The sequence below is a fragment of the Episyrphus balteatus genome, chromosome 2 (genome assembly GCF_945859705.1).
Source record: "Episyrphus balteatus chromosome 2, idEpiBalt1.1, whole genome shotgun sequence".
Lineage (NCBI taxonomy): Eukaryota > Metazoa > Arthropoda > Insecta > Diptera > Syrphidae > Episyrphus > Episyrphus balteatus.
This window is the reverse complement of record NC_079135.1, coordinates 59,148,292-59,171,886: the sequence shown is the minus strand read 5'-3', so window position 1 is coordinate 59,171,886 and position 23,595 is coordinate 59,148,292. Positions and strand designations below refer to the sequence as shown.

The following is a 23,595-nucleotide window of genomic DNA, read 5'->3' as shown; positions in this document are numbered from 1 at the left end:
CTTTGATTTTTTATAGAGGCACCCCATATGCATTCTGATTTGCTCTGAAAGTCATTTTGTTGTTCTGTACGTCAAGGACCGATTTTTCAGCATCATCCACTGAATATGATGTTGGTAGCTACTTTAAAATGTGTTTCCGCGGCAGTTTAGCAATAGTAATTGACTAGAAATACTTTATTTTTATTAAAACCAATAATTTCCAGCAATAATATATGTTTACATTTACCCCCAGAATATGGTGCTGACATTTTCCCACCATGGAACATATTCTGGGGCAAATATAAACAAATGCAAATCGACATAAATGTGCAGTTTTTTAAATGTTTTTTGTTTCACATAGAATCTGCATCAAATTAAAACTAATAAGTATTTGCAAGTTATACTTTCTTAAATGTATCTGTAAAAATTTTTGATTTTTCTGAAAGACTAACGACTTGTTTGGCACTTTTAAAAATTGAGCTTTTTCACGAAAAACACGCTCATTGAATTAATTCTACTTGACAGCAATGAATTTGACGTAGTATGAGTTAAAAGATACATGCGTCCGCAATTTAAACTTACAGTGCTGATTCACGGATTTTTTAGTCATTTTCATCAAATAAAATTTTATAACACATTCGTTCATATATCAGTTAAGCTATTTCAACAGAAAATAATGATCTTTAACACATACAAAAAATTTAAAAATTGAAAAATGAAGTTAAGCCAGAATTTCGGCTGTGAAAAACTAACCGGATTTTTTAATGTTAATGTTCAAAGTTAATATTTTGTTCAGAAACCTTTGTTTTCGAAAACTGCTCGGAACGAACGAGGCTTGGATTCGGCCAAATTAAATAAAACAGAACTAGGAATATGCTTCTAGTCATTTTTCAAAGCTTCTTCTCTACCTGTCACTTAAAGATGGCCCACTAATTTTCAATCGGGTTCAAGTCGGATAATTGTTACGGCTTTTCCAAGCCAGGAGCATTGTCTACCTCAAACTACTGTTTTACGAGCTTTTAAGAATTGTTGGCATCATAACTTCCAGGAAGAGCCAATGTAAAGGCATTTCTTTCTCCTTTTATGGAGCCATTATCGACTCCAGCATCTTTCCATTCTGGAAATGATCCATAAATCCGTTGATTTGGTGTAACGGGGTAAATTCTGCAGCTGAAAAAACCTCAAACCATCACTGATCCTCTGCTGTGCTTCACGGTAGGGGGCATATTTTTTTGGTTTCAAAAATGTCCATGTTTGAGCGCCTGGCTGCCATTTTACAATCGGAATAGATCAAGTTTAAATTGGTTTTATCATTGAAAAACATATTTTTCCGTTTTGTTATCGAGCAATTCAAAAGATTTTGTGTAAATACAACCATGATGAAGTATTTTAGTTTTAAAATTAAAGTGTTTCTTAAAATCCTTTCATTGCCTACCTTTTTAGACAATGCTTAGTATTTAGGAATGGCGGAGCGGAAAGAGATTTAGACCAAATCTCTCAAAGCCTTCCTTATTGTACTTGATGTTGGAGGCAGATTAAGCTTCTCACAAGCTTCTCAGCTGATTTTTATCTTTTATACTTTTTAACGAATCATACTCAATTGACGTTACAATTTACAACATCCCAAAGGGATAACATTTTGTTTTATTTAGGCTTGAAAGTGTTCCACGGCTTAGTAACGAATTTTATGACTATAATGCGTTTTTTCGTTATTCCATTAAATAATTTATACAATTCACAAAGCTAACAACTTTGTTTGTCACTGCAAACAAAAAATTTACAGAAGTGAGGCTTAAAAAATCCGGTTAGTTTTGCAGACGAAATGCTGCCTTTCCTTAATTTTTCAGTTTTTAAAATTTTTGAATGTGTTAAAGAACATTATCTTGTGTTCAAATTCCTTAACTGATATATTAATGATCTAGAAAAAATATTAAAACAATCAGTCATCGACTATCTCTCTAACGGGCAGCATCGTTTTCGCAGTTTATCTCTGTCTATACCGGTTTACTTCCTTGGTGATATCCCGCAACAGCATTATTTTTTTTTCTCTCTGTTGAGTGAGTGTAGAAAAAAAAAACAACAACTAATCTAGTCTTTGACAGTTTAAAATGGCCCACGGACCACGTGCTCCTTTGAGTGGAAGGTATGATATTCTAGACGAATATCAATCTTCCTACTCAAAACGTAAAAGAAAAAGAAAAAACCAAAACCAAGGACTAGAAATTCTAGAAAATTAATTAAATTATGAATTCCCCACAACCCTAACCTCAAACAGTCCCAAGTTCATAGTGATCGCCCCCGCTTGCGATAGTAAACCCCTTACCTCATTTAATTTGTTCGCATTAAAAAAAAGACATCGATGGCATAAGCACGGCATACGAGAGCATTACTGAACTCAAAGACGGTTCCCTTTTGATATTAACTAAATCAGCAAAAAATGCCGAAATATTCGTCTCTCTAAAGCACCTCTTCAACCTCTGTTCCATCTCCGTCTCACTCCATAAAAACTTAAAGTCATCTAAAGGCACAGCTTACGCTCCTTTTCTTAAAAATGTCGCTGAAGAAACAATTGCAGTCGAAATGAAATCCCAAGGCGTTACCAATGCCTTTAAATTCACAAAGTGAGTTCATAAAGTGTCATTAGCAACAGGATTAGTTGAAAAATGTGCAGAACCTACAGGCTTAATTCTCTTCACATTTGACCTCTTCCGTCCATCATCCAATGTAGATGTTGGTTGGCACAAGGTTAAAGTCGAGGAATATTTCCCAAATCCTATGCGCTGCCAACAATGCCAAATTCTTGGCCACACCAAAAAAATGTGAACCAGACCAACATCATGTGTCACATGTAATCTTCCATGTCTCTCTCCACACGAGTGCACACGTGTTTCATGTGCTAAATGCTATGAAGAGCACCCATCTAATTCCAACTCTTAACAACTTCAAACTCGAAATAACAAAGACAATACAACCACCACCACGTCTCTAAGCACCCCTTCCATCCCTTTAATTAACAAAACTATAAATATTATACAACAAGCTCGTCGGTGCGCGGAGTCAGCACTCTGGCAACCATCATCCTTCATCTACACACAACTTTTCACAGTATAACCCAGCTTATATGTTACACATGCCTCAAATAAAAATATCATTTAATAAATAAGTTCGTTGCACTTTGCAACGAACTACATATTAATGTTACAAATATCAATTATTCCTAGAATTTTGCATTTTATTTTCCATTCACACAATTTATAATAATTATTCTAAGAAATATTTTATTTCAACATGTGAATGCAATCTTGCATATTGTTAATGCAAGCTTGCATATCACATGTTGAAAACCGAAGTATAACGAACAATAAAATTAAATACAAATGTTAGTCTTAAGATAGATTCCGAATTGAACAAATAAAAATTATTTTTTTAAATTTCAATTTTGATAAAATTATTACTGGCGCAGTCGGTGACGGATTGTGGTATATTGTTTTTTTTTTAAGAAAAAAGAAACAATAGTTCGTTTTTACGTTTGAACCGCAAAACCTATAAAACAATTAGTGTGAAATGAAATGATAAAGATACGTTTCTAAGAAACAAAAAATACCTGTCAATAAGTTGTTCCGTGAAAACATATTAAAATCTAAAGTCAAAAAAAAAAAAAACAAAAAAAAAAAAAAACAAAAGACATGAAACTGTCTACATTTACCCACATTGAACCTATATCATAATAATCATTTTTAGCAAAAAAACAAAACCGACTTCCATGGATCAAAACTGGGTTTTATGGTTTTTAAAATAGTTCCTATGGCTTAAAGTTAACGAAATTGAAATGGGACCACACTGCAGCCAACAGCTTTCCAATACAAAAAGAATTATCAAAATTGGTTCACTCAGTCCAAAGTTATGCGGTAACAAACATAAAAAAAAAAAAAAAAAATACAGACGAATTGAATACCTCCTCCTTTTTGGAAGTCGGTAAAAAAAAAAAAATTGAAAATTGAAGTTTTTAAATTAAATTTAAAAAAATAAAAAGAATCATAAACTAAGACTTTTGAAAAACAATCAAAGGAAAGAAGAAAAATAAAAGTGGATTCAGTGAATTAACCCACCAACAATCATCTCAACAAAATCAGCTCATCTCTAAATCAACAATCATCTCAACAAAATCAGCTCATCTCTAAATCAACAATCATCTCAATAAAATCAGCTCATCTCTAAATCAACAATCATCAAAACAAAATCACCTCACCTCTTAAGCAACAATCAACTAAATTTTCAACAACAAGGTTTAACTTTGATTATTATTATTTTTATTATTTTTATCATTATTTTTATTATTTTTATCATTATTATTACTATTTCTATTATTATTAATCCATTTGATTTTTTTTTTTATATATATAATTATGACCTATATTAAATATTCTTTTACTATTCAAATAACATGTCTAATACAGGAAATTTAGATGAAAATATTTTAGAAGAAAATAACGAGATAGCAAAACACATAGAGGATTTAAGAGAAAGAAGTAGTCAAATTTCCGATATATTAGGAAATTTTTTCTCAGAAAGAACAGATAATAATAAAGAAAAAATGCTAACATTAAATATAGATCCATTAAAATACATCTCAAAACTCCCTGATTTCAACGGAGATTATAGAGAACTACAAAATTTTATAGATTTGGTAGACAAGATCCACCCTGTTTTGGTCAAATATGACCAACTCTCTCAAAGTATCTTTTCTGATTACTTAAAATCAAAAGTAAAAGGTAAAGCGAGGGAAGTACTAGAGATAAACTCTCATATAACTTCATGGCCTGACATAAAGGCAACACTTATTAGCAACTTCGGTGACAGACTTACACTTGAGGAGCTATTTGACGAACTTAGGTCCGCCCAATTTAAAACAAACAGCGTAGACTTCTTTAATGAAATAAAAACTACTTTGAGACGATTAAATATAAAAACAAAACTTATTTTTGAAAAAGAAGATCATACAATAATCGAAACAAACATAGAAAATAATAAACATTCCGCTCTAGTTATTTTTAGAAATAAAATTCCCGAACCAATGCGTTCACTGATATGTTGCAGGAATCCGCAAAGCTTAGAAAGTGCAATCACTATTCTACATGAGTGTGGATACGCACATTATAATCCTTATAATAAATCCCTTACTCCTAAACTTAATACACAACAACATAAAGACACTGACACTGCTATACAAAAGAAAAGACCAATGAACCCAAACACATCTTGGCAACCTAGATCATTTAACCACCAATATATGAACCCATCATTTGAGTCTTATAGACCAAACAATTTTAATACATCGTGTCAACCTAGAACAACAAATAATAATTATATAAAGCCCCCATTCGATCACTATCGATCAAATAATACTAGTTATAATGCAAATAGACAACCTAATAATAATAACTACATAAAACCACCGTTTGAGCATAATCGACCCCATCCAAATAACTATAATAATACCCAGCACTACAACAGTAACAATCAGAATCAAAACCCTTTCAGGAATTCTAACAATTCAAATAATCGTAACACTCAAGAACCTATGGAAATAGGACTTGCTCAAAGAAGGCAAAATACTAATCAAAAAAATCAAAACTATAATATAGAACCCTCAAATTTTCACTTACTAGCCTCGGATACAACCTACCCTATATAATAGTGTCATCTAAAACTAGACCATTAAAGTTTATAATCGATACTGGAGCCACCCACTCAATTATAAACCCAGAAATATGCCACCCTAAATGGCATATTGATTTAGAAGAACCACTTAATCTTAAGACACTCAGTCACAATATTAAAATAAATAAAAAGGCACAGATTCCTCTATTTAGCGAATTAGGTGACAGCAACATAAGAACAGAATTCTTAATTTGTCAATTCCATACCGAATTTGACGGATTAATAGGAAATAACATATTGACACCTTTAGAAGTAAATATAGACTATAAAAATAAATTGATAAAAACAAAAGACAAAATCATAGAATTGCATTTTAATAATAAAGTCCCTACATCAGTTAAACTTACCGAAATAGATGTACCTGTTAAACAAGAAAAAGGACTGGGATATATAAATGAAACCATATTAGGAGATAATTTAATAATAAAAGAAGGAATTTATAACATAGACAATTATGTCATGATTGCAAATGCAGAGGTAATTGGAAACAACACAGATTTGATCCCTTTTGAAGATAAAATGGACATCGAAAGTGTAGATTCCAAAAATTTCAACATTATAGAAGAAGATTCAGAAAATTTATCTTTCTTAAAGCAAATAAGAATAAGTCACTTAAATAGTGAAGAGAAAAGAGAGATATTAAAATTAACCAAACAATATAATGATATTTTCTATGAAGAAAATACTAAACTATCGTTTACAAATGCTATTAAACATAGAATAAGAACGACAGATAACATTCCTATCCAGAGTAGAACATATCGCTACCCCTATATACATAAGGAAGAAGTTAATAGGCAAATCCAAGAAATGTTGGATAGCAAAATAATTAGGCACAGTAATTCTCCATATTCAGCCCCCATTTGGATCGTCCCTAAGAAGGTTGACGCCAGCGGAAAATCAAAGTGGAGAATGGTGATCGATTACAGAAAACTTAATCAAGTAACTGTAGATGACAAATATCCGATCCCGAATATTGACGAAATTTTAGAAAAACTTGGCAGAAGTCAATACTTCACCACACTCGATCTTGCAAAGGGATTTCATCAGATTGAAATTCACAAAGATGATATTCATAAAACTGCTTTTAGCGTCGAAAATGGCCACTATGAGTTTCTCCGTATGCCATTCGGATTAAAAACAGCTCCAGCCACGTTTCAGAGGCTGATGAATGAAGCGTTAGGTAATTATATAAATAAAATCTGTCTCGTGTATATGGATGATGTAATTGTGTTCTCTACTTCATTACAAGAACACATTGATTCATTAAAGAAAATATTCAAACGCCTAAGAGAAGTAAATTTAAAAGTACAAATGGACAAATCGGAATTTCTTAAGAAAGAAACCGAATTTCTTGGCCATGTTGTTACCCCTGAAGGCATAAAACCCAATCCAAAAAAGATTGAGTGCATAAAAAAATATCCCATACCAAAAACCGCTAAAGAAATTAAACAATTTCTAGGTTTAACCGGTTACTACCGGAAATTTATTAAAGATTATTCTAAGATTGCTAAACCTATGACATTATATTTAAAAAATGATGCTAAGATAAATATTTTAAATCCAGAATACATTAAGGCCTTTGAAACACTTAAAACTCTCATTACTAACGATCCAATTTTAGTTTATCCGGATTTTTCCAAACCCTTTACTTTGACCACTGATGCTAGCAATTTTGCTATAGGTGCTGTCCTATCGCAAGACGACCGTCCCGTTTCATTTGGTAGTCGTACTTTAAACGAACACGAGATAAATTATAGTACGATAGAAAAAGAATTGTTAGCTATCGTATGGGCCACTAAGTATTATAGACCTTACTTATTTGGTAGAAAATTTATAATCGAAACCGACCATAAACCTCTAACATGGCTCTTCTCAATAAAAGAACCTAATTCTAAACTAATAAGATGGAGATTGAGACTATCTGAATTCGATTTCAAAATAATATATAAAAAGGGAACTCTTAACAGCAATGCTGATGCACTTTCCCGTATACCCATAAATACAGAAGTAAACCTTATAAGTAATAATGACTGCATTCCTATAAGTAAATCAGGTATTAATATTTTTAAAAATCAAGTAATAATAGTGAAATCTCAATCAGGAGCAACTCGAATTAAACATTTAAAAGTATTTGATAGGAATCGATGTACGATACATTTAAAAAACTTGGATGAACAATATGCCATAATGTTGTTAAAAAATCATTTTAAACCTAATGGTTTAAATGCAATTCTCATTGAAGATGATCAATTTTATAATATCTTTGAAAAAGCTTTTCAAGATAACTTCTCAAACAATGATAAATTTAAAATTATTCGGTGTTTTCAACTGAGATGTAACAGATGAAAATAAACTAGCAGAAATAATAGAGAAAGAACATTTAAGAAATAATCATAGAGGTATAACAGAAGTATACAAAGAAATAAAATTAAGTTATTTCAACCCAAAACTGCTTAAAAGAATAACACAATATATAAACAACTGCGATGTGTGTAATATTGAAAAATACGTAAGAAACCCTCCTAAGCCGTTATTTAAAATTACGGAAACTCCAGAAAAACCGCATGAAATAATCCATATAGACGTATTCTATACCTTAGAAAAATCACTATTTTTAACTATAATAGACAAATTCACAAAGCACGCTTGTGCAATCAAAATTTCTAGTAGAACGTGGATCGAATTTAAAAGAGCTCTTTCTTACTATTTTAGCCAATTCGGAAAAGTTAGAACAATTATAGTAGATAATGAACTGGGATTTAAAGCAATTCCCAAGGGAGGAATATCTAGAACATTGTAACGTAGAAATCCATTATACATCCAACAGCAACCACACATCAAACTCTGACGTTGAAAGATTACACAATACTATTAACGAACATATCCGACTTCTAAAATATGATGACAGAACGGAAGACGATACAACCGAAGACAAAATTTTAAAGATTATAACATATTACAATAATTCAATTCATTCTACAACAAATCGAAAACCCATAGACTTTGTTAATGGACAAATACACCAGGACGAATATAAAGACATTCATGACACCATTCGAAAGAAAAAACAAAAAGTCATAGACAAACTAAACGAAAACCGACAAGACGAAACTCTAGAAAGTGGAGAGAACTTTATAAAGGAAATTAGAGGAGGAAAAAACCATACAAAATACAGAAAACTTAATACGCAAAAGATAGATGAAGACCATGTTATTGATTTAAAAAATCAAAATAAGTATTATAGAACTCATATTAAATCAAGAAAAAAATATCAAACATAGACGAACCAACAACGAAATATAACTCATAATTTATTTACAGGAAATAAAGATGACTGCACTAAAATGGAATTCGATACTAATATAGCTCATGATATTGACCATAACAAAAACTCAAGACATACAAATTACTGACCTCAACAATAACAACGGATACATAACAATAAATCTGGGCGAAATAAAAATATTTAAAAATTACGTAAAGGTACTTCATATAATTAACATAACAGAATTCGAGACTACTAAAGAAAATATACATAACAACATTATGAAATTAGAAGACAAAACAGAATTATTAGGACCTATGTTCATGACATTAAAACAAAATCTTTTACTACTAACAGCAAAAATTCAAAATATTAAACCACATTTCAAAACCAAGAGAGCACTCGTAAATATTTTAGGCACAGGACTAAAATATATCGCAGGCACGATGGACCAAGAAGATGAGGTCCAAATTAAAGAGAAACTTAATCAGTTAAATTCCGAAAATAAGAAACTTATTAATGAAAATAATAAACAAGTTATCATAAATAAATTGTTAACAGATCAAATTACTAATGTTACGAACCACATTAATAAACAACAAAAATCAATAGAAACTTATTTAAATACATACAATCAGAAATTAATAGGAACAATACAAACAATAGAAACCGAACTTGAAATAATGCAATACTTATACCAAATAAACAATAACATCTTACTCCTCAGAAACCACATTGACGACATAGAACAAATTTTATTTTCAAGCAAATTAGGAATTTTAACTAGAAACATTTTAAGTCCAGAAGAACTAGATTTAGTTCCGGACATAGAAAACTTAGCAGAAATCAAGCTAACCGTTGTAACTTATCAAGACCAAATTATTATCATATTACTACTTCCACAAATATCTGATCATAGATTTTCTCAAATAGCTATAGAACCACTTTCGGATAAAGAGAACATGGCGGTGATGTTCAAATTTAAAAACGTTCTGTTAGATGAAGATAATAATATTTTTGAATTTCCTGTAAAAGATAATATCAAAAGAAATCTCGTTGAAATTTCAGATGAACATTGTATTCAACAAATATTTAAATCTAGAAAAGCAATTGCAATATGTAATAAAATGAAATCAAACATAATATATCTGAAGTAAAAGAAATAACAACAGGCATCATATTGTTAAAAAATATAAAAGAAAACCAAATTATTCAAAATTGTAATAACCAAGATATAAGATTGAAAGGAAATTATTTAATAAAATTCCGAAATTGTAAATTAAACATTAAAAATATAACATATCAAAACTTCGTTAAAACTATTCATGACAAATTTGTTTTGCCAAATTTCTTTATTAAAGTAAGTGACAATAAAACTATACCTCAATTAAATATTGAAGAACTATATCTTAAACATATTGAAAATAGAGAAATAATAAAAGAAATGTCAAAAAATGATGTAACTTTTAATATTTCATCATTGAGTTCAAACATTTTTATGATATTGTTTGCCTTTATTATAATAACCTTTTTAATAAAAAAAAATGCAAAATAAATCAAATGTAAACTTTTCGTCGGAGCCTCAATCTGACGGTGGGGGTGTTACACATGCCTCAAATAAAAATATCATTTAATAAATAAGTTCGTTGCACTTTGCAACGAACTACATATTAATGTTACAAATATCAATTATTCCTAGAATTTTGCATTTTATTTTCCATTCACACAATTTATAATAATTATTCTAAGAAATATTTTATTTCAACATGTGAATGCAATCTTGCATGTGAATGCAAGCTTGCATATCACATGTTGAAAACCGAAGTATAACGAACAATAAAATTAAATACAAATGTTAGTCTTAAGATAGATTCCGAATTGAACAAATAAAAATTATTTTTTTAAATTTCAATTTTGATAAAATTATTACTCTTATACTGCTAAAAGTTCTTTACCAAGTAAGAACCCGTTCCTTAATGTTCTGCAATGGAACCTTAATGGTTACACGAATAATTACCACGAACTCCAACTGATTATAAAAGAACAAAATACTTCCGTAATTACCCTTTAACAAATCCATCTCCAATCAAACTCAGCTAATTATGTTCCTAAGCAATATGCAGGCTACTTCCACAACCTTCCTCTGGTTTTGACCGTGTCTCATACCCTATGATCAAAAAGGCTCCTCTATTATTGAAAAACATAAGCAATCGTTTTTTAATATTTTATTATTGAGATAATTTTATGTCAGAAACTTTTTCATTCCTAATTTTAACGTTGTACAAACAAGACCTGTTTTGTATAAATTATTTATCACCATTTTTTATTTTATAAACCAATAAACCAGTGGCATAGCTAGCCCTGTGGGGGCCATATATCCAAATTATTTTGGGGGACCCTCCCATCTTTATTTAATTTTTTGAAAAAAAAGTTGAAAGCTGGAATTTTTAATCAAGTGTTAATCAACTTTAAAAAAAATAATTATCCCATTTTCAAAAATTTCATAGTAATCCAGTCAAATAAGGGTTTAACATCGGAAAGAATGCTAGTAGAAATTTTTTTGCTCAATACCTTCGCTTTGGCATTCTACAACATACCTCAAAAGTCTAGAAAAATCTCATGTCCGCAGTTCGCGATTTTCAAGGTCAAAGTGCAAAATGGAGATTTTCAAAATTAGCAAAAACAGACGATAGAATTTGGGTGCCTATTGTTTAGCCTTTTTTACGTCGATTTCTGTTATTTCGTTTTTGACACAATTTTGTTTGATAAGTTCGCCATCCTTTATTTGGGTTTTCGTTTACTTCGTATTTCGATCACTTCGCCCAACTATAACTTCGCCTTGTGTCTTTTTGATTTTCATTTATTTCGCATTTTCATTACAATTCCAATGAGTTGTTTCGTCAACGTTCATTTCGCTTTTAGTTTATTTTGGCATCTGGTTATTCCGTCTTCAGTTTTGTGGATTGTTTTGGGTTTTGAAGACTTTTAGATTAAAGATAAGCAAATCCTTATAATATAAGAGATCTGTTACCTTAAAATGTAACGAATTCGTTGTTTTTTTTGAGCATTTTTAAAATTAACAAGCACTCAAAATGACGCGAATTATTCGCCACCATTTGTTTCGCCATTTTTTTGTGGATGTTAATAGCCTAATTTTAACGCCCTTAGGTTATTAACATCCACAAAAAAATGGGCGAAACAAATGGTGGCGAAATAATTAAAGTCCAAGTGAACTAAAGGCGACTTAATTCCAAAACGAAATAATGAAAAAACGAAGTAATCAATAACAAAATAAACTAAAAACGAGGTCATACGAAAACGGAGTATAAGTTTGTCGAAATAAGGAAAAACGAAATAAATAAAAAACTAAACAATAAAAATACGAAACAATAAAATAGCGAATCGACTTAGACGAAACAACCAAAAACCGAAGTAAGAAAAGCGAAACAAACCATACCCATAGCATTTAATGCACATATGATAAAGGTTTCAATGTATTTTTTAATGCTGATTCCAAAAAATCTAAAATCAAAGCAATCTGACGTCTCTGAAAAAAGTTATATGTACCTGTTTTTCATCTGTCAACCCATATTATTATAACAGATGCAAACTTACTACCGAAAAACCCTTTAAAGTTATGGTAGAGGAACCAAATTTTGCATGAGGGTTTTTATATCCATTATCATTAAGAATCAAAACAATGAGCCGTATGCATAAAAGGTAGCAAATGCTTTTACTAATAAATTTTTATAGTATTTACTACTTTCCAAATGCATAAAAGACATAGTAAATGCTGGAAAGGTAGTATTTACTAGAAGAATAGTATTTACTAGTTTTGGATGAATTTTTATAGTAAATACTTATATTGGTATGCATAAAAAACTAGTACGAACTTTTACTTTCTAGTATTAACTGCAAATTGTTCAAGTTTCTAAATACCAAATTAATTTGTTGTCTCTAAGCAGATTGCATATCAGCTCTGTAATAGGTGTCTTAACAGGACACTGTCTCATAGGTAGACACGCCATAAGACTTGGCGTAATCTCTAACGACTTCTGTAGAAGTTGCCTTGATGAGGAAGAAGAAGAAACAATCCAACATCTTCTCTGCTCATGTCCTGCCCTTTCCAGTAGACGTAAAAAATACCTGGAAAAATATTTCTTAGAAGATACCAGTGAGCTAATCAATACTGACATCTTCAACCTTCACCGCTTTATTAAAAGCTCCAACTGGTTTAATTAGTGAGGAATTTCCTCACAAAATCATGGTATCACAACGGACCAATAAATGGTCTAAGTGTGTCAGTTGTTTTCCTGACAGCCATTTCTACCTAACCTAAAATACCAAATTGAATATTTACTAGTAAAAACTTTCTCATGTTAAATGCCAACATCATCAGTCGCAACTTTACTTTCAAAGCAATCGGTTTGCAGAGGATTTATTTCGAGGATAAATATGGCAGTTTTTGTCAATTTAAGATCTGAAAAAGTTCATAGAGAACGAAGAACGCCCGCGAAGAATAATTTTAAAATGCTCTACCGTTTTGAAAAAGAAAACTTTGAATGGGTTTTGGTCAGCATTGATAAGCTTTAAGAAAATATGTTCCCACTCTTTAAGCTTGATTGGTTTATTTCCTGTTGATTTAAGGTCCGATTTTTTTTTCACGTCAGTCTTAATATTAGTCTTTAGTTGGTCTTCTGTTATTAAAATACCAGTTTTGGCTTTAAACTCAGAAATAAACAATTTTAAGGCCTCCACCTTTGCTTTCTTTATGAGGCTGTTGAGATTTGTTAATAAGTACGGCATACTTTTCTAGTATTTTAACAAACTCTAAGGTTCTTCAACTTTTGCAATTTTTTTAACTTCGAACACTCACTTTTAAACTCTTAAATTGTGTTGAAAATGTATATTTGATTTTTTTTATTGAACAATGAAAATAAATTTTCTCAAGTTGAAAATTAAAAGAAATAAAAAAGTATTAAATTATGATTAAAAAAGTAGAAGTAATGCAAAGTAAAAATAGCAAAGTAAATTTAATATAGTGAAGTAAATTATGTGAACTGAAATTAAAGTGCTTTTTTCGGCATTTGCCCAAAGCGTATAAGACTCTTTAATCGCCTTAAACACCAGTTGTTATTATCAACAAAATGTAACACAAAAAATTGTTTACAGAAGAAGAAAATTATGGAACGTTAGAATACAGAACAAAAAAAGCAACAGCATTTATGAAGGTATCTAGTATACAGGGTGTCCCAAAAGTTAACGTCGAAACGAAAACGGTAGATAGGGTAGGTGGTGACAGTTATCAGAAAAATAATAAAAAAAATCGCAGCCATATATTTTGTGAGTTATGGACATTCGAAAAAATGGTCACCCTGTGACGGTTTTTTATGTGCCGTGACTACAAATCTTAATTTTTCTCATTTTTTTCTTTTGTTACGGAACCTTGAATAACCCTGCTACCAAATGCATTCAAAAATTTTTATTCAGCTGCATCACTTTTAAAGAAAATTTCACTTTTTTGCCCAACTAAGTACTAAAAAATTTTACATGACTCTAATTCAATGAATCGTAGTGTAAAAAAAATACACTACGATGTTTCGGCAAGTTACTTTAAAAGTTGGTGTGTTCAATTCTCTTTTCAAAATGGTATAACATTGTTGAGAATAATCCATAAATAACAAAGATAATATTTATTTTCTTAAGAAATCTAACTTTTTTATTAGGTTTTTTTTCCATATTATTTAAGTTTTTGTATTCTGAAAGGTTCTGAAAGGGTACAAAACTAAAATAATATGGAAAAAATACGTAATAAAAAAGTCGGATTTCTTAAGAAAATAAATTTTATCTCGGTTATTTATGGAATATTCTCAACAATGTTATACCATTTTGAAAAGAGAATTGAACACACCAACTTTTAAAGTAACGTGCCGAAACATCGTAGAGCATTTTTTTTACACTACGGTTCATTGAATTAGAGTCATGTAAAATTTTTTAGTACTTGGTTGGGCAAAAAAGTGAAATTTTCTTTAAAACTAATGCAGCTGAGTAAAAATTTTTGAATGCATTTGTTAGCAGGGTTATTCAAGGTTCCGTAACAAGAAAAAAATGAGAAAAATTAAGATTTGTAGTCACGGCACATAAAAAACCCTCACAGGGTGACTATTTTTTCGACTTTTATTCAAATGCCCATAACTCACAAAATATATGGCTACGATTTTTTTTTTTATTTTTCTGATAACTGTCACCACCTACCCTATCTACCGTTTTCGTTTCGACGTTAACTTTTGGGACGTGCTGTATACGAATCCGTAACAAAAGTGTGAAAACAAAAAGTATTCACGACTTTTAGTATTAGGTAGGAAAGTATGAACAGATAAAAGTATTCAAGGAAAAAAGTATGCGCGACAAAAGTTCGAAAAATGGAAAACTATTATTTTGACTGGGTTTTGATCTGGCAATAGTTACAAAGAGAAATGAGAATTTGCGAAAACAAATGTGGCGATGGACAATTCTGATTGGTCAAGAAAGAATAAATAGACGAACTTATTGTTAGATAGGGCTGGGGTCTCAGAAAAAAGAGAGTATACAGAAATATTTATTCATAAGGATAGGAGGTCTAAATTTAATTTTCAGTCTCGCAGCTGCGATGAGCGAGGCAACAGGCAAGGTTAAGAGTGAGAATAAATAGACGAATTTATTGTTAGATAGGGCTGGGCGCTGGGGTCTCAGAAAAAAAGAGAGTATAGTATACAGAAATATTTATTCATAAGGATAGGAGGTCTAAATTTAATTTTCAGTCTCGCAGCTGCGATAAGCGAGGCAAGGTTAAGAGTGCGCTCGATTTTTTTTTTATCCGTAACAAAAGTGTGAAAACAAAAAGTATTCTCGACTTTTAGTATTAGGTAGGAAAGTATGAACAGATAAAAGTATTCAAGGAAAAAAGTATGCGCGACAAAAGTTCGAAAAATGGAAAATTATTATTTTGACTGGGTTTTGTAAGAGTGAGAATAAATAGACGAATTTATTGTTAGATAGGGCTGAGGTCTCAGAAAAAAAGAGAGTATACAGAAATATTTATTCATAAGGATAGGAGGTCTAAATTTAATTTTCAGTCTCGCAGCTGCGATGAGCGAGTGCGGAGTGTTGGAGTGCGCGAGATTATTAGTCCTTTGAAATGTTACAAAATTTTGACCGAACCTTGCATTTTAGGTAGGACAAGATTTTTTTGTTTTGATGTGTAGAGTAGGTTAATGGGAGTATACAATCTAGTTTTCGGGGTTGAAAACCCCGTTTAAACTGTTTTTTAATAATATCTTGCGAACCGTTAGTTCCACAAAAAAATGTTTAAGATGGTTTTTGTAGATAATTTAGTTCTCTACAATTTTGATTAAGGTACTTTTTTCTGTAAAATTGGAAATAAGAAAGTTGTATTTGAAAATACATGTACATTTTCAAGAAAAAATACTTTGAAGGGCCACAACTTTTTTTCTACAACTTTTATTGAAAAAATTCTTATGACAATTTTTAAAGATCATTTAATTTCCAACAATTTGATGTGCTCATTTTGCATATTTCGTTTACATAAAGGTGCTGCAATGGGTCTACAAAAAAAGGTAACAATTTATTTTGGTACTTTTATAACATATATTTTATTTTTTTTACTTCAATACGAATGATTTCGAAGGAATATGTAAGCTGGGTCAAAGCAGGAAGAAAATCGTATAGTATAGGGGATTTCAGGTCCTGGGGGAATAGGGCAATTTTCTAAAAAATATTTTACTTTTGAAAAAAAAAATTGTTTAAAACCAACTATTATTTTATTTTTAACGATTATTCTATTTTTAATTAAACCTGTTTTATAAAATAGTTAATGAAAAAATAATTTTCAAAATCAAGACTTTGAAGAAAAATTACGAAAAAAATATTTCGAACTAATTTTGTTCGAACGATTAACCTTGAATTAATCAAAACCATAATAAATAAAAAATGTCTTGTGCACACATTAAATTCAATCTTTATCTGAGATGAAATTTCACGAAAATATCTTATAAAGGATATTCTGTACGAATGAAACACAGTATTTAAATCCATCAACTTTAACCATTTTTCCCCCACTAAAAATGAGTTGAGATAAATACTTTGGAGCAATAAAATCTCAGTTTTTTAAATGAAAACAACACAAAATACGTAAGCAAGCAGTTGATAATAATGAAAAGAATTTTAAACCATGTTTTCTGATCCTTAAGTTTTAAGAAAATTATTTCTTCCATTTAAATATCCTTATCCAGTCACAAAAAAAAACAAAAAATAATGGGGTTTCTTAGTAGTTTCTTAATAGATTTTTTCTTTTAATTTCTCGAAAATGACAAAACTCTTTTGCATTCGGTTTTTTGTTTTTGTTTGAAAACACATAACAGCATTGAACTTTGAAAACTAAATTATCACTTAATTACATAACATTTTGAACAAAATTAGTTCGAAATATTTTTTTCGTAATTTTTCTTCAAAGTCTTGATTTTTGTACAGATCTGTTATTGATAACTGATATCACTTTGAACATTTAATATAACAGAGCAAGTTTTGTTATATATTTTATTAATTGTTTTATATTATTTGTTATTACTTCAATATTAATTAAACTGTTCACATGAATAAATATTCTCTATATATTTGCGTGTTGATAATTAATTGAAGACGGACATATTATTTAAGGATCGTGTTCCGGAGGGAACAGTGGGGGATAAATATACAATTTTAGTAGATAAATTAAATAGTTACTTTTCACCAAAGCGAAATTCTACATTCGAAAGACATTTATTTCGATCACTCAAACCAGAAGAAGGGGAAAATTTCAACAAATTTATAATGAGACTTAGAAATCAGGCAACTAAATGCTCTTTTGGTACCACACAACAAGAAATTTTAGATATAAACTTGAAAGACAAAATTATAGATGTGTGGGCGGTAGATGATCTTAAGAAACGACTTCTTGAAAAAGAATATTCTTTAGATGAAATTCTGGAAAAATGTATTGTTCATGAGCAAATTAAATGTCAAACAGATAAGATGGCTTATTCTACTTTACCAAATGAAGTTAGTAAAGTATTTTCAAACAAAAACAACAGGGTCAGATTTTCGAGTTTTGGTAAGGAATGTTTCAGATGCAGTCGAACAGACCATCTAGGAGACGATCAACTTTGTCCAGCAAGAAATTCCAAATGTAACAAATGTGGGTTCTTGGGCCATTTTGCAAAAATGTGTAAAACCAAATCAAATAAACGTAGGGATGTGAACATAACATGGAACAATCCAAACTCTAAGCGACGACGAATAGAGACTTCAAAGATTCAGTTCATTGAAGAAAAAGATGTCATCGATAAGGATCGTAAAAAAATTGATGAGTATGATTGTTTACAAGTAACAAATGATTTCAATGAACCTATGAGCGAAAAAATCTACTGCTATATTGGGAGCACTAGATTGTTAATGCTTATTGACTCTGGTTCAAGATTTAATTTACTTAGTGAAAGTGATTGGGAGAAATTTCAATCAAATCCTACAATACTGGGAAATTTACGTACAAAATCTGAAAATCGATTTAGAGCGTACGCTGGTAATGAATTGCTAGAAGTAAAGTTTGTTTTTGAATCTCCAATAAGTATAGATAAACGAAGAGAAATTATTTCCTCTTTTTACGTTATCAAAAATGCTAAACAGTCTTTACTGGGTCGAGAAACAGCAATTAAACTAGGGGTCTTGAAACTAGGAATCGATGTGAATCAACTAGAGATCCAACAACCATTTCCAAAAATAAAAGATATAATTATACACCTTTCAATCGATATTTCTGTAAGACCTGTTCAACAACCTATGAGACGCGTTCCATCAGCATTAGAGGATAAAGTCGAGGCCAAACTCAAAGAAGCAATCGATTTAGATATAATTGAGTCTGTACATGGACCAAGTCCTTGGATTTCACCAATAGTGATTACTCACAAAGAATCCGGTGAAATTCGTTTATGTATTGACATGCGTCAAGCTAATTTTGCTATACAGAGAGAAAACTATCCTCTACCGACTTTTGACTCTATTATGACTAAATTAAAAGGAGCACAGTATTTTTCGCGATTAGATCTAAAAAACGCCTATCATCAATTAGAACTGGCTGAGGAGAGTAGAGAAATCACAACTTTCATCACTCATAAGGGTTTATTTCGTTGCAAAAGGCTACTTTTTGGCGTCAATTCAGCTCCGGAGATATTCCAGAAGACAATGGAGAACATTTTAGTCTCATGTCAAAACACCCTCAACTATTTAGATGACGTTATCATTTTTGGCCAAACAGAGGAAGAACACAACAAAGAACTTGAACATGTACTTAATATTTTTAAGGATAAGAATGTTACTCTTAACAAAGGAAAGTGCGTTTTTAAAGTAAAAGAACTTAAGTTTTTGGGTCATATTTTATCTAATACTGGTATATCTGCCGACCCTGAAAAAGTCAAAACAGTACTCGAATTTCGCCCACCTAACTCTAAAGAAGAAACAAGAAGTTTTTTAGGACTGGTTACTTATTTAGGAAAATTTATCCCAGATTTGGCAGATGTAACTGACCCGTTGTGGAAACTAATTAAAAAAGACTTAAAATTTGTTTGGGATAATGAACAACAACAAGCATTTCAAAAGTTAAAAGGTGCACTTGCTAAAATTCCAATACTTTCTTATTTCAACTTTAAGGATCGGACTCGTTTAGTGGCTGATGCAAGTCCAGTTGCTCTTGGAGCAGTACTGCTCCAATTTCAAGAGAACATTCCTCAAGTTATTTCATTTGCTAGCAAGAGTCTTTCACCCGTTGAAAGACGATATTCACAAACAGAAAAAGAAAGTCTGGCATTAGTTTGGGCGGCAGAGCGTTTCTACTATTATCTGGCAGGAATTGAATTTGAGTTAGTGACGGATCACAAGCCATTGGAAGCCATATTCAAACCAACATCCAAACCACCAGCTCGAATTGAACGATGGGTTTTAAGACTTCAGTCATTTAAATTTAAGGTTGTGTATCAACCAGGAAAATATAACATAGCTGATTCACTTTCACGACTTTGCAAGATTGAAGTTGAAAACTCATTCGATAGTGTCTGTGAACACAATATCTATGCTATTATAGAATCAACGATACCACAAGCACTTACAATAACTGATATCTTAAACAGTAACTCTTCAGATGGAGAACTAATGGAAGCTGTAGAAAACACAAAAAAAGACGAGTGGAACATGAGCGTTAAGAATAAATATTTTCCATTTAGGTGGGAATTATCTGTTTTGGGAAATATTCTTTTGCGAGGATCTCGGATTATCATACCACGAAGTTTACGAACCAGGGTTTTAGCTCTTGCTCATGAAGGTCATCCAGGAGAGACAGTTATGAAACGAAGACTTAGAGTCAAAGTTTGGTGGCCTTCAATGGACAAAGACGTAACAAATTGGGTGAAAAGCTGTCGTGAATGCTTATTAGTGTCCCGTCCAACACCACCTGTTCCTATGATACGACATGCATTTCCAAATGGTCCGTGGCAGTGTTTAGCAATGGATTTGTTGGGTCCATTACCAAATCATGACTTCGTTTTTGTTATTATAGACTATTTTTCCAGATATCAAGAGATACGATTTATAAGAAAAATAACTTCATCCAAAATTATTTCAATTTTAGAAGAAATATTTAGTCGATTAGGATATCCAAAATCAATAAAAGCTGATAACGGACGACAATTTGTTAGCGAAGAATTCAAACTTTTCTGCAAAAACAACAATATAAATCTTATCACATCGCCTCCATATTGGCCACAGGCAAATGGCGAGGTTGAAAACATGAATCGATCGATATTGAAAAGACTACAAATTGCAAATGGAAATGGAACCGATTACAAGAAAGAAATTCAAAAGTTTATTCTTATGTATAATGTTACACCACATGGCACTACTGGAAAAGCACCATCTGAGCTTCTTTATAGTAGACTGATAAGAGACAAGATTCCTTCTGTTCAGGATATAGACGCAGAATCAGTTGACTCAGAAGTACGAGATTTTGACTTAGTCAATAAAGAGAAGGGAAAGCAGGTAGCAGATAAGAAACGGGGTGTAAAAATCAGTGAAATTAAAGTTGGAGATAAAGTACTTGTTCGCAACATGGTTTCCCAAAATAAATTGACACCAACTTTCACTTCGACCGAGTTTAAAGTAATCGAACTTTCCCCTAACGAAGTAACAGTACGAACGGAAGATGGAAGAGTCTTAAGACGAAACATCAGCCATGTTAAGAAGATTCCATTGTATTCTAATTCAGAACAAGAACAATTTGATACCACTCAAAATGCTTCCATGTCCTCTCCTGACGCAGATGTTATCTAAATAGATTATAAGATTCAATCTAAAGAACAAAGAAGGGATGTACAGATCTGTTATTGATAACTGATATCACTTTGAACATTTAATATAACAGAGCAAGTTTTGTTATATATTTTATTAATTGTTTTATATTATTTGTTATTACTTCAATATTAATTAAACTGTTCACATGAATAAATATTCTCTATATATTTGCGTGTTGATAATTAATTGAAGACGGACATATTATTTAAGGATCGTTACAATTTTGAAAATTATTTTTTCATTAACTATTTTATAAAACAGGTTTAATTAAAAATAGAATAATCGTTAAAAATAAAATAATCGTTGGTTTTAAACAATTTTTTTTTTCAAATGTAAAATATTTTTTAGAAAATTGCCCTATTCCCCCAGGACCTGAAATCCCCTATACTATACGATTTTCTTCCTGCTTTGACCCAGCTTACATATTCCTTCGAAATCATTCGTATTGAAGTAAAAAAAATAAAATATATGTTATAAAAGTACCAAAATAAATTGTTACCTTTTTTTGTAGACCCATTGCAGCACCTTTATGTAAACGAAATATGCAAAATGAGCACATCAAATTGTTGGAAATTAAATGATCTTTAAAAATTGTCATAAGAATTTTTTCAATAAAAGTTGTAGAAAAAAAGTTGTGGCCCTTCAAAGTATTTTTTCTTGAAAATGTACATGTATTTTCAAATACAACTTTCTTATTTCCAATTTTACAGAAAAAAGTACCTTAATCAAAATTGTAGAGAACTAAATTATCTACAAAAACCATCTTAAACATTTTTTTGTGGAACTAACGGTTCGCAAGATATTATTAAAAAACAGTTTAAACGGGGTTTTCAACCCCGAAAACTAGATTGTATACTCCCATTAACCTACTCTACACATCAAAACAAAAAAATCTTGTCCTACCTAAAATGTTAGGTTCGGTCAAAATTTTGCAACATTTCAAATGACTAATAATCTCGCGCACTCCAACACTCCGCACTCGCTCATCGCAGCTGCGAGACTGAAAATTAAAGCTTTTATCTGTTCATACTTTCCTACCTAATACTAAAAGTCGAGAATACTTTTTGTTTTCACACTTTTGTTACGGATAAAAAAAAATCGAGCGCACTCTTAACCTTGCCTCGCTCATCGCAGCTGCGAGACTGAAAATTAAATTTAGACCTCCTATCCTTATGAATAAATATTTCTGTATACTATACTCTCTTTTTTTCTGAGACCCCAGCGCCCAGCCCTATCTAACAATAAATTCGTCTATTTATTCTCACTCTTAACCTTGCCTGTTGCCTCGCTCATCGCAGCTGCGAGACTGAAAATTAAATTTAGACCTCCTATCCTTATGAATAAATATTTCTGTATACTCTCTTTTTTTCTGAGACCTCAGCCCTATCTAACAATAAATTCGTCTATTTATTCTCACTCTTACAAAACCCAGTCAAAATAATAATTTTCCATTTTTCGAACTTTTGTCGCGCATACTTTTTTCCTTGAATACTTTTATCTGTTCATACTTTCCTACCTAATACTAAAAGTCGAGAATACTTTTTGTTTTCACACTTTTGTTACGGATAAAAAAAAAATGGAGCGCACTCTTAACCTTGCCTCGCTCATCGCAGCTGCGAGACTGAAAATTAAATTTAGACCTCCTATCCTTATGAATAAATATTTCTGTATACTATACTCTCTTTTTTTCTGAGACCCCAGCGCCCAGTCCTATCTAACAATAAATTCGTCTATTTATTCTCACTCTTAACCTTGCCTCGCTCATCGCAGCTGCGAGACTGAAAATTAAATTTAGACCTCCTATCCTTATGAATAAATATTTCTGTATACTCTCTTTTTTCTGAGACCCCAGCCCTATCTAACAATAAGTTCGTCTATTTATTCTTTCTTGACCAATCAGAATTGTCCATCGCCACATTTGTTTTCGCAAATTCTCATTTCTCTTTGTAACTATTGCCAGATCAAAACCCAGTCAAAATAATAGTTTTCCATTTTTCGAACTGTGCGAATATGTTATTCATATAGTTTTTGGATCGCTGAATCCAGATTCGAAGTCAATTTTGCCCTATCACGTCAGGTTTCTGAGATATCCTCAAAAAAATGTCAAAACCAAAAAAACAAAATTTCTTATCTGGAGTTGCGACTAGATTTTTCATATAGTTTTTGGGTTGCTTAAACCGAATCCGAAGTCTATT

At 31.2% G+C, this 23,595-nt stretch overlaps 1 protein-coding gene across 1 annotated transcript in view; it reads right to left on the bottom strand.

Moving 5' to 3' along the window:
* The window catches only part of LOC129908808 (uncharacterized), a 208,149-nt gene that overhangs the window by 5,065 nt on the left and 179,489 nt on the right, over positions 1 to 23,595 (bottom strand). The gene's annotated exons all lie outside the window — the stretch shown is intronic.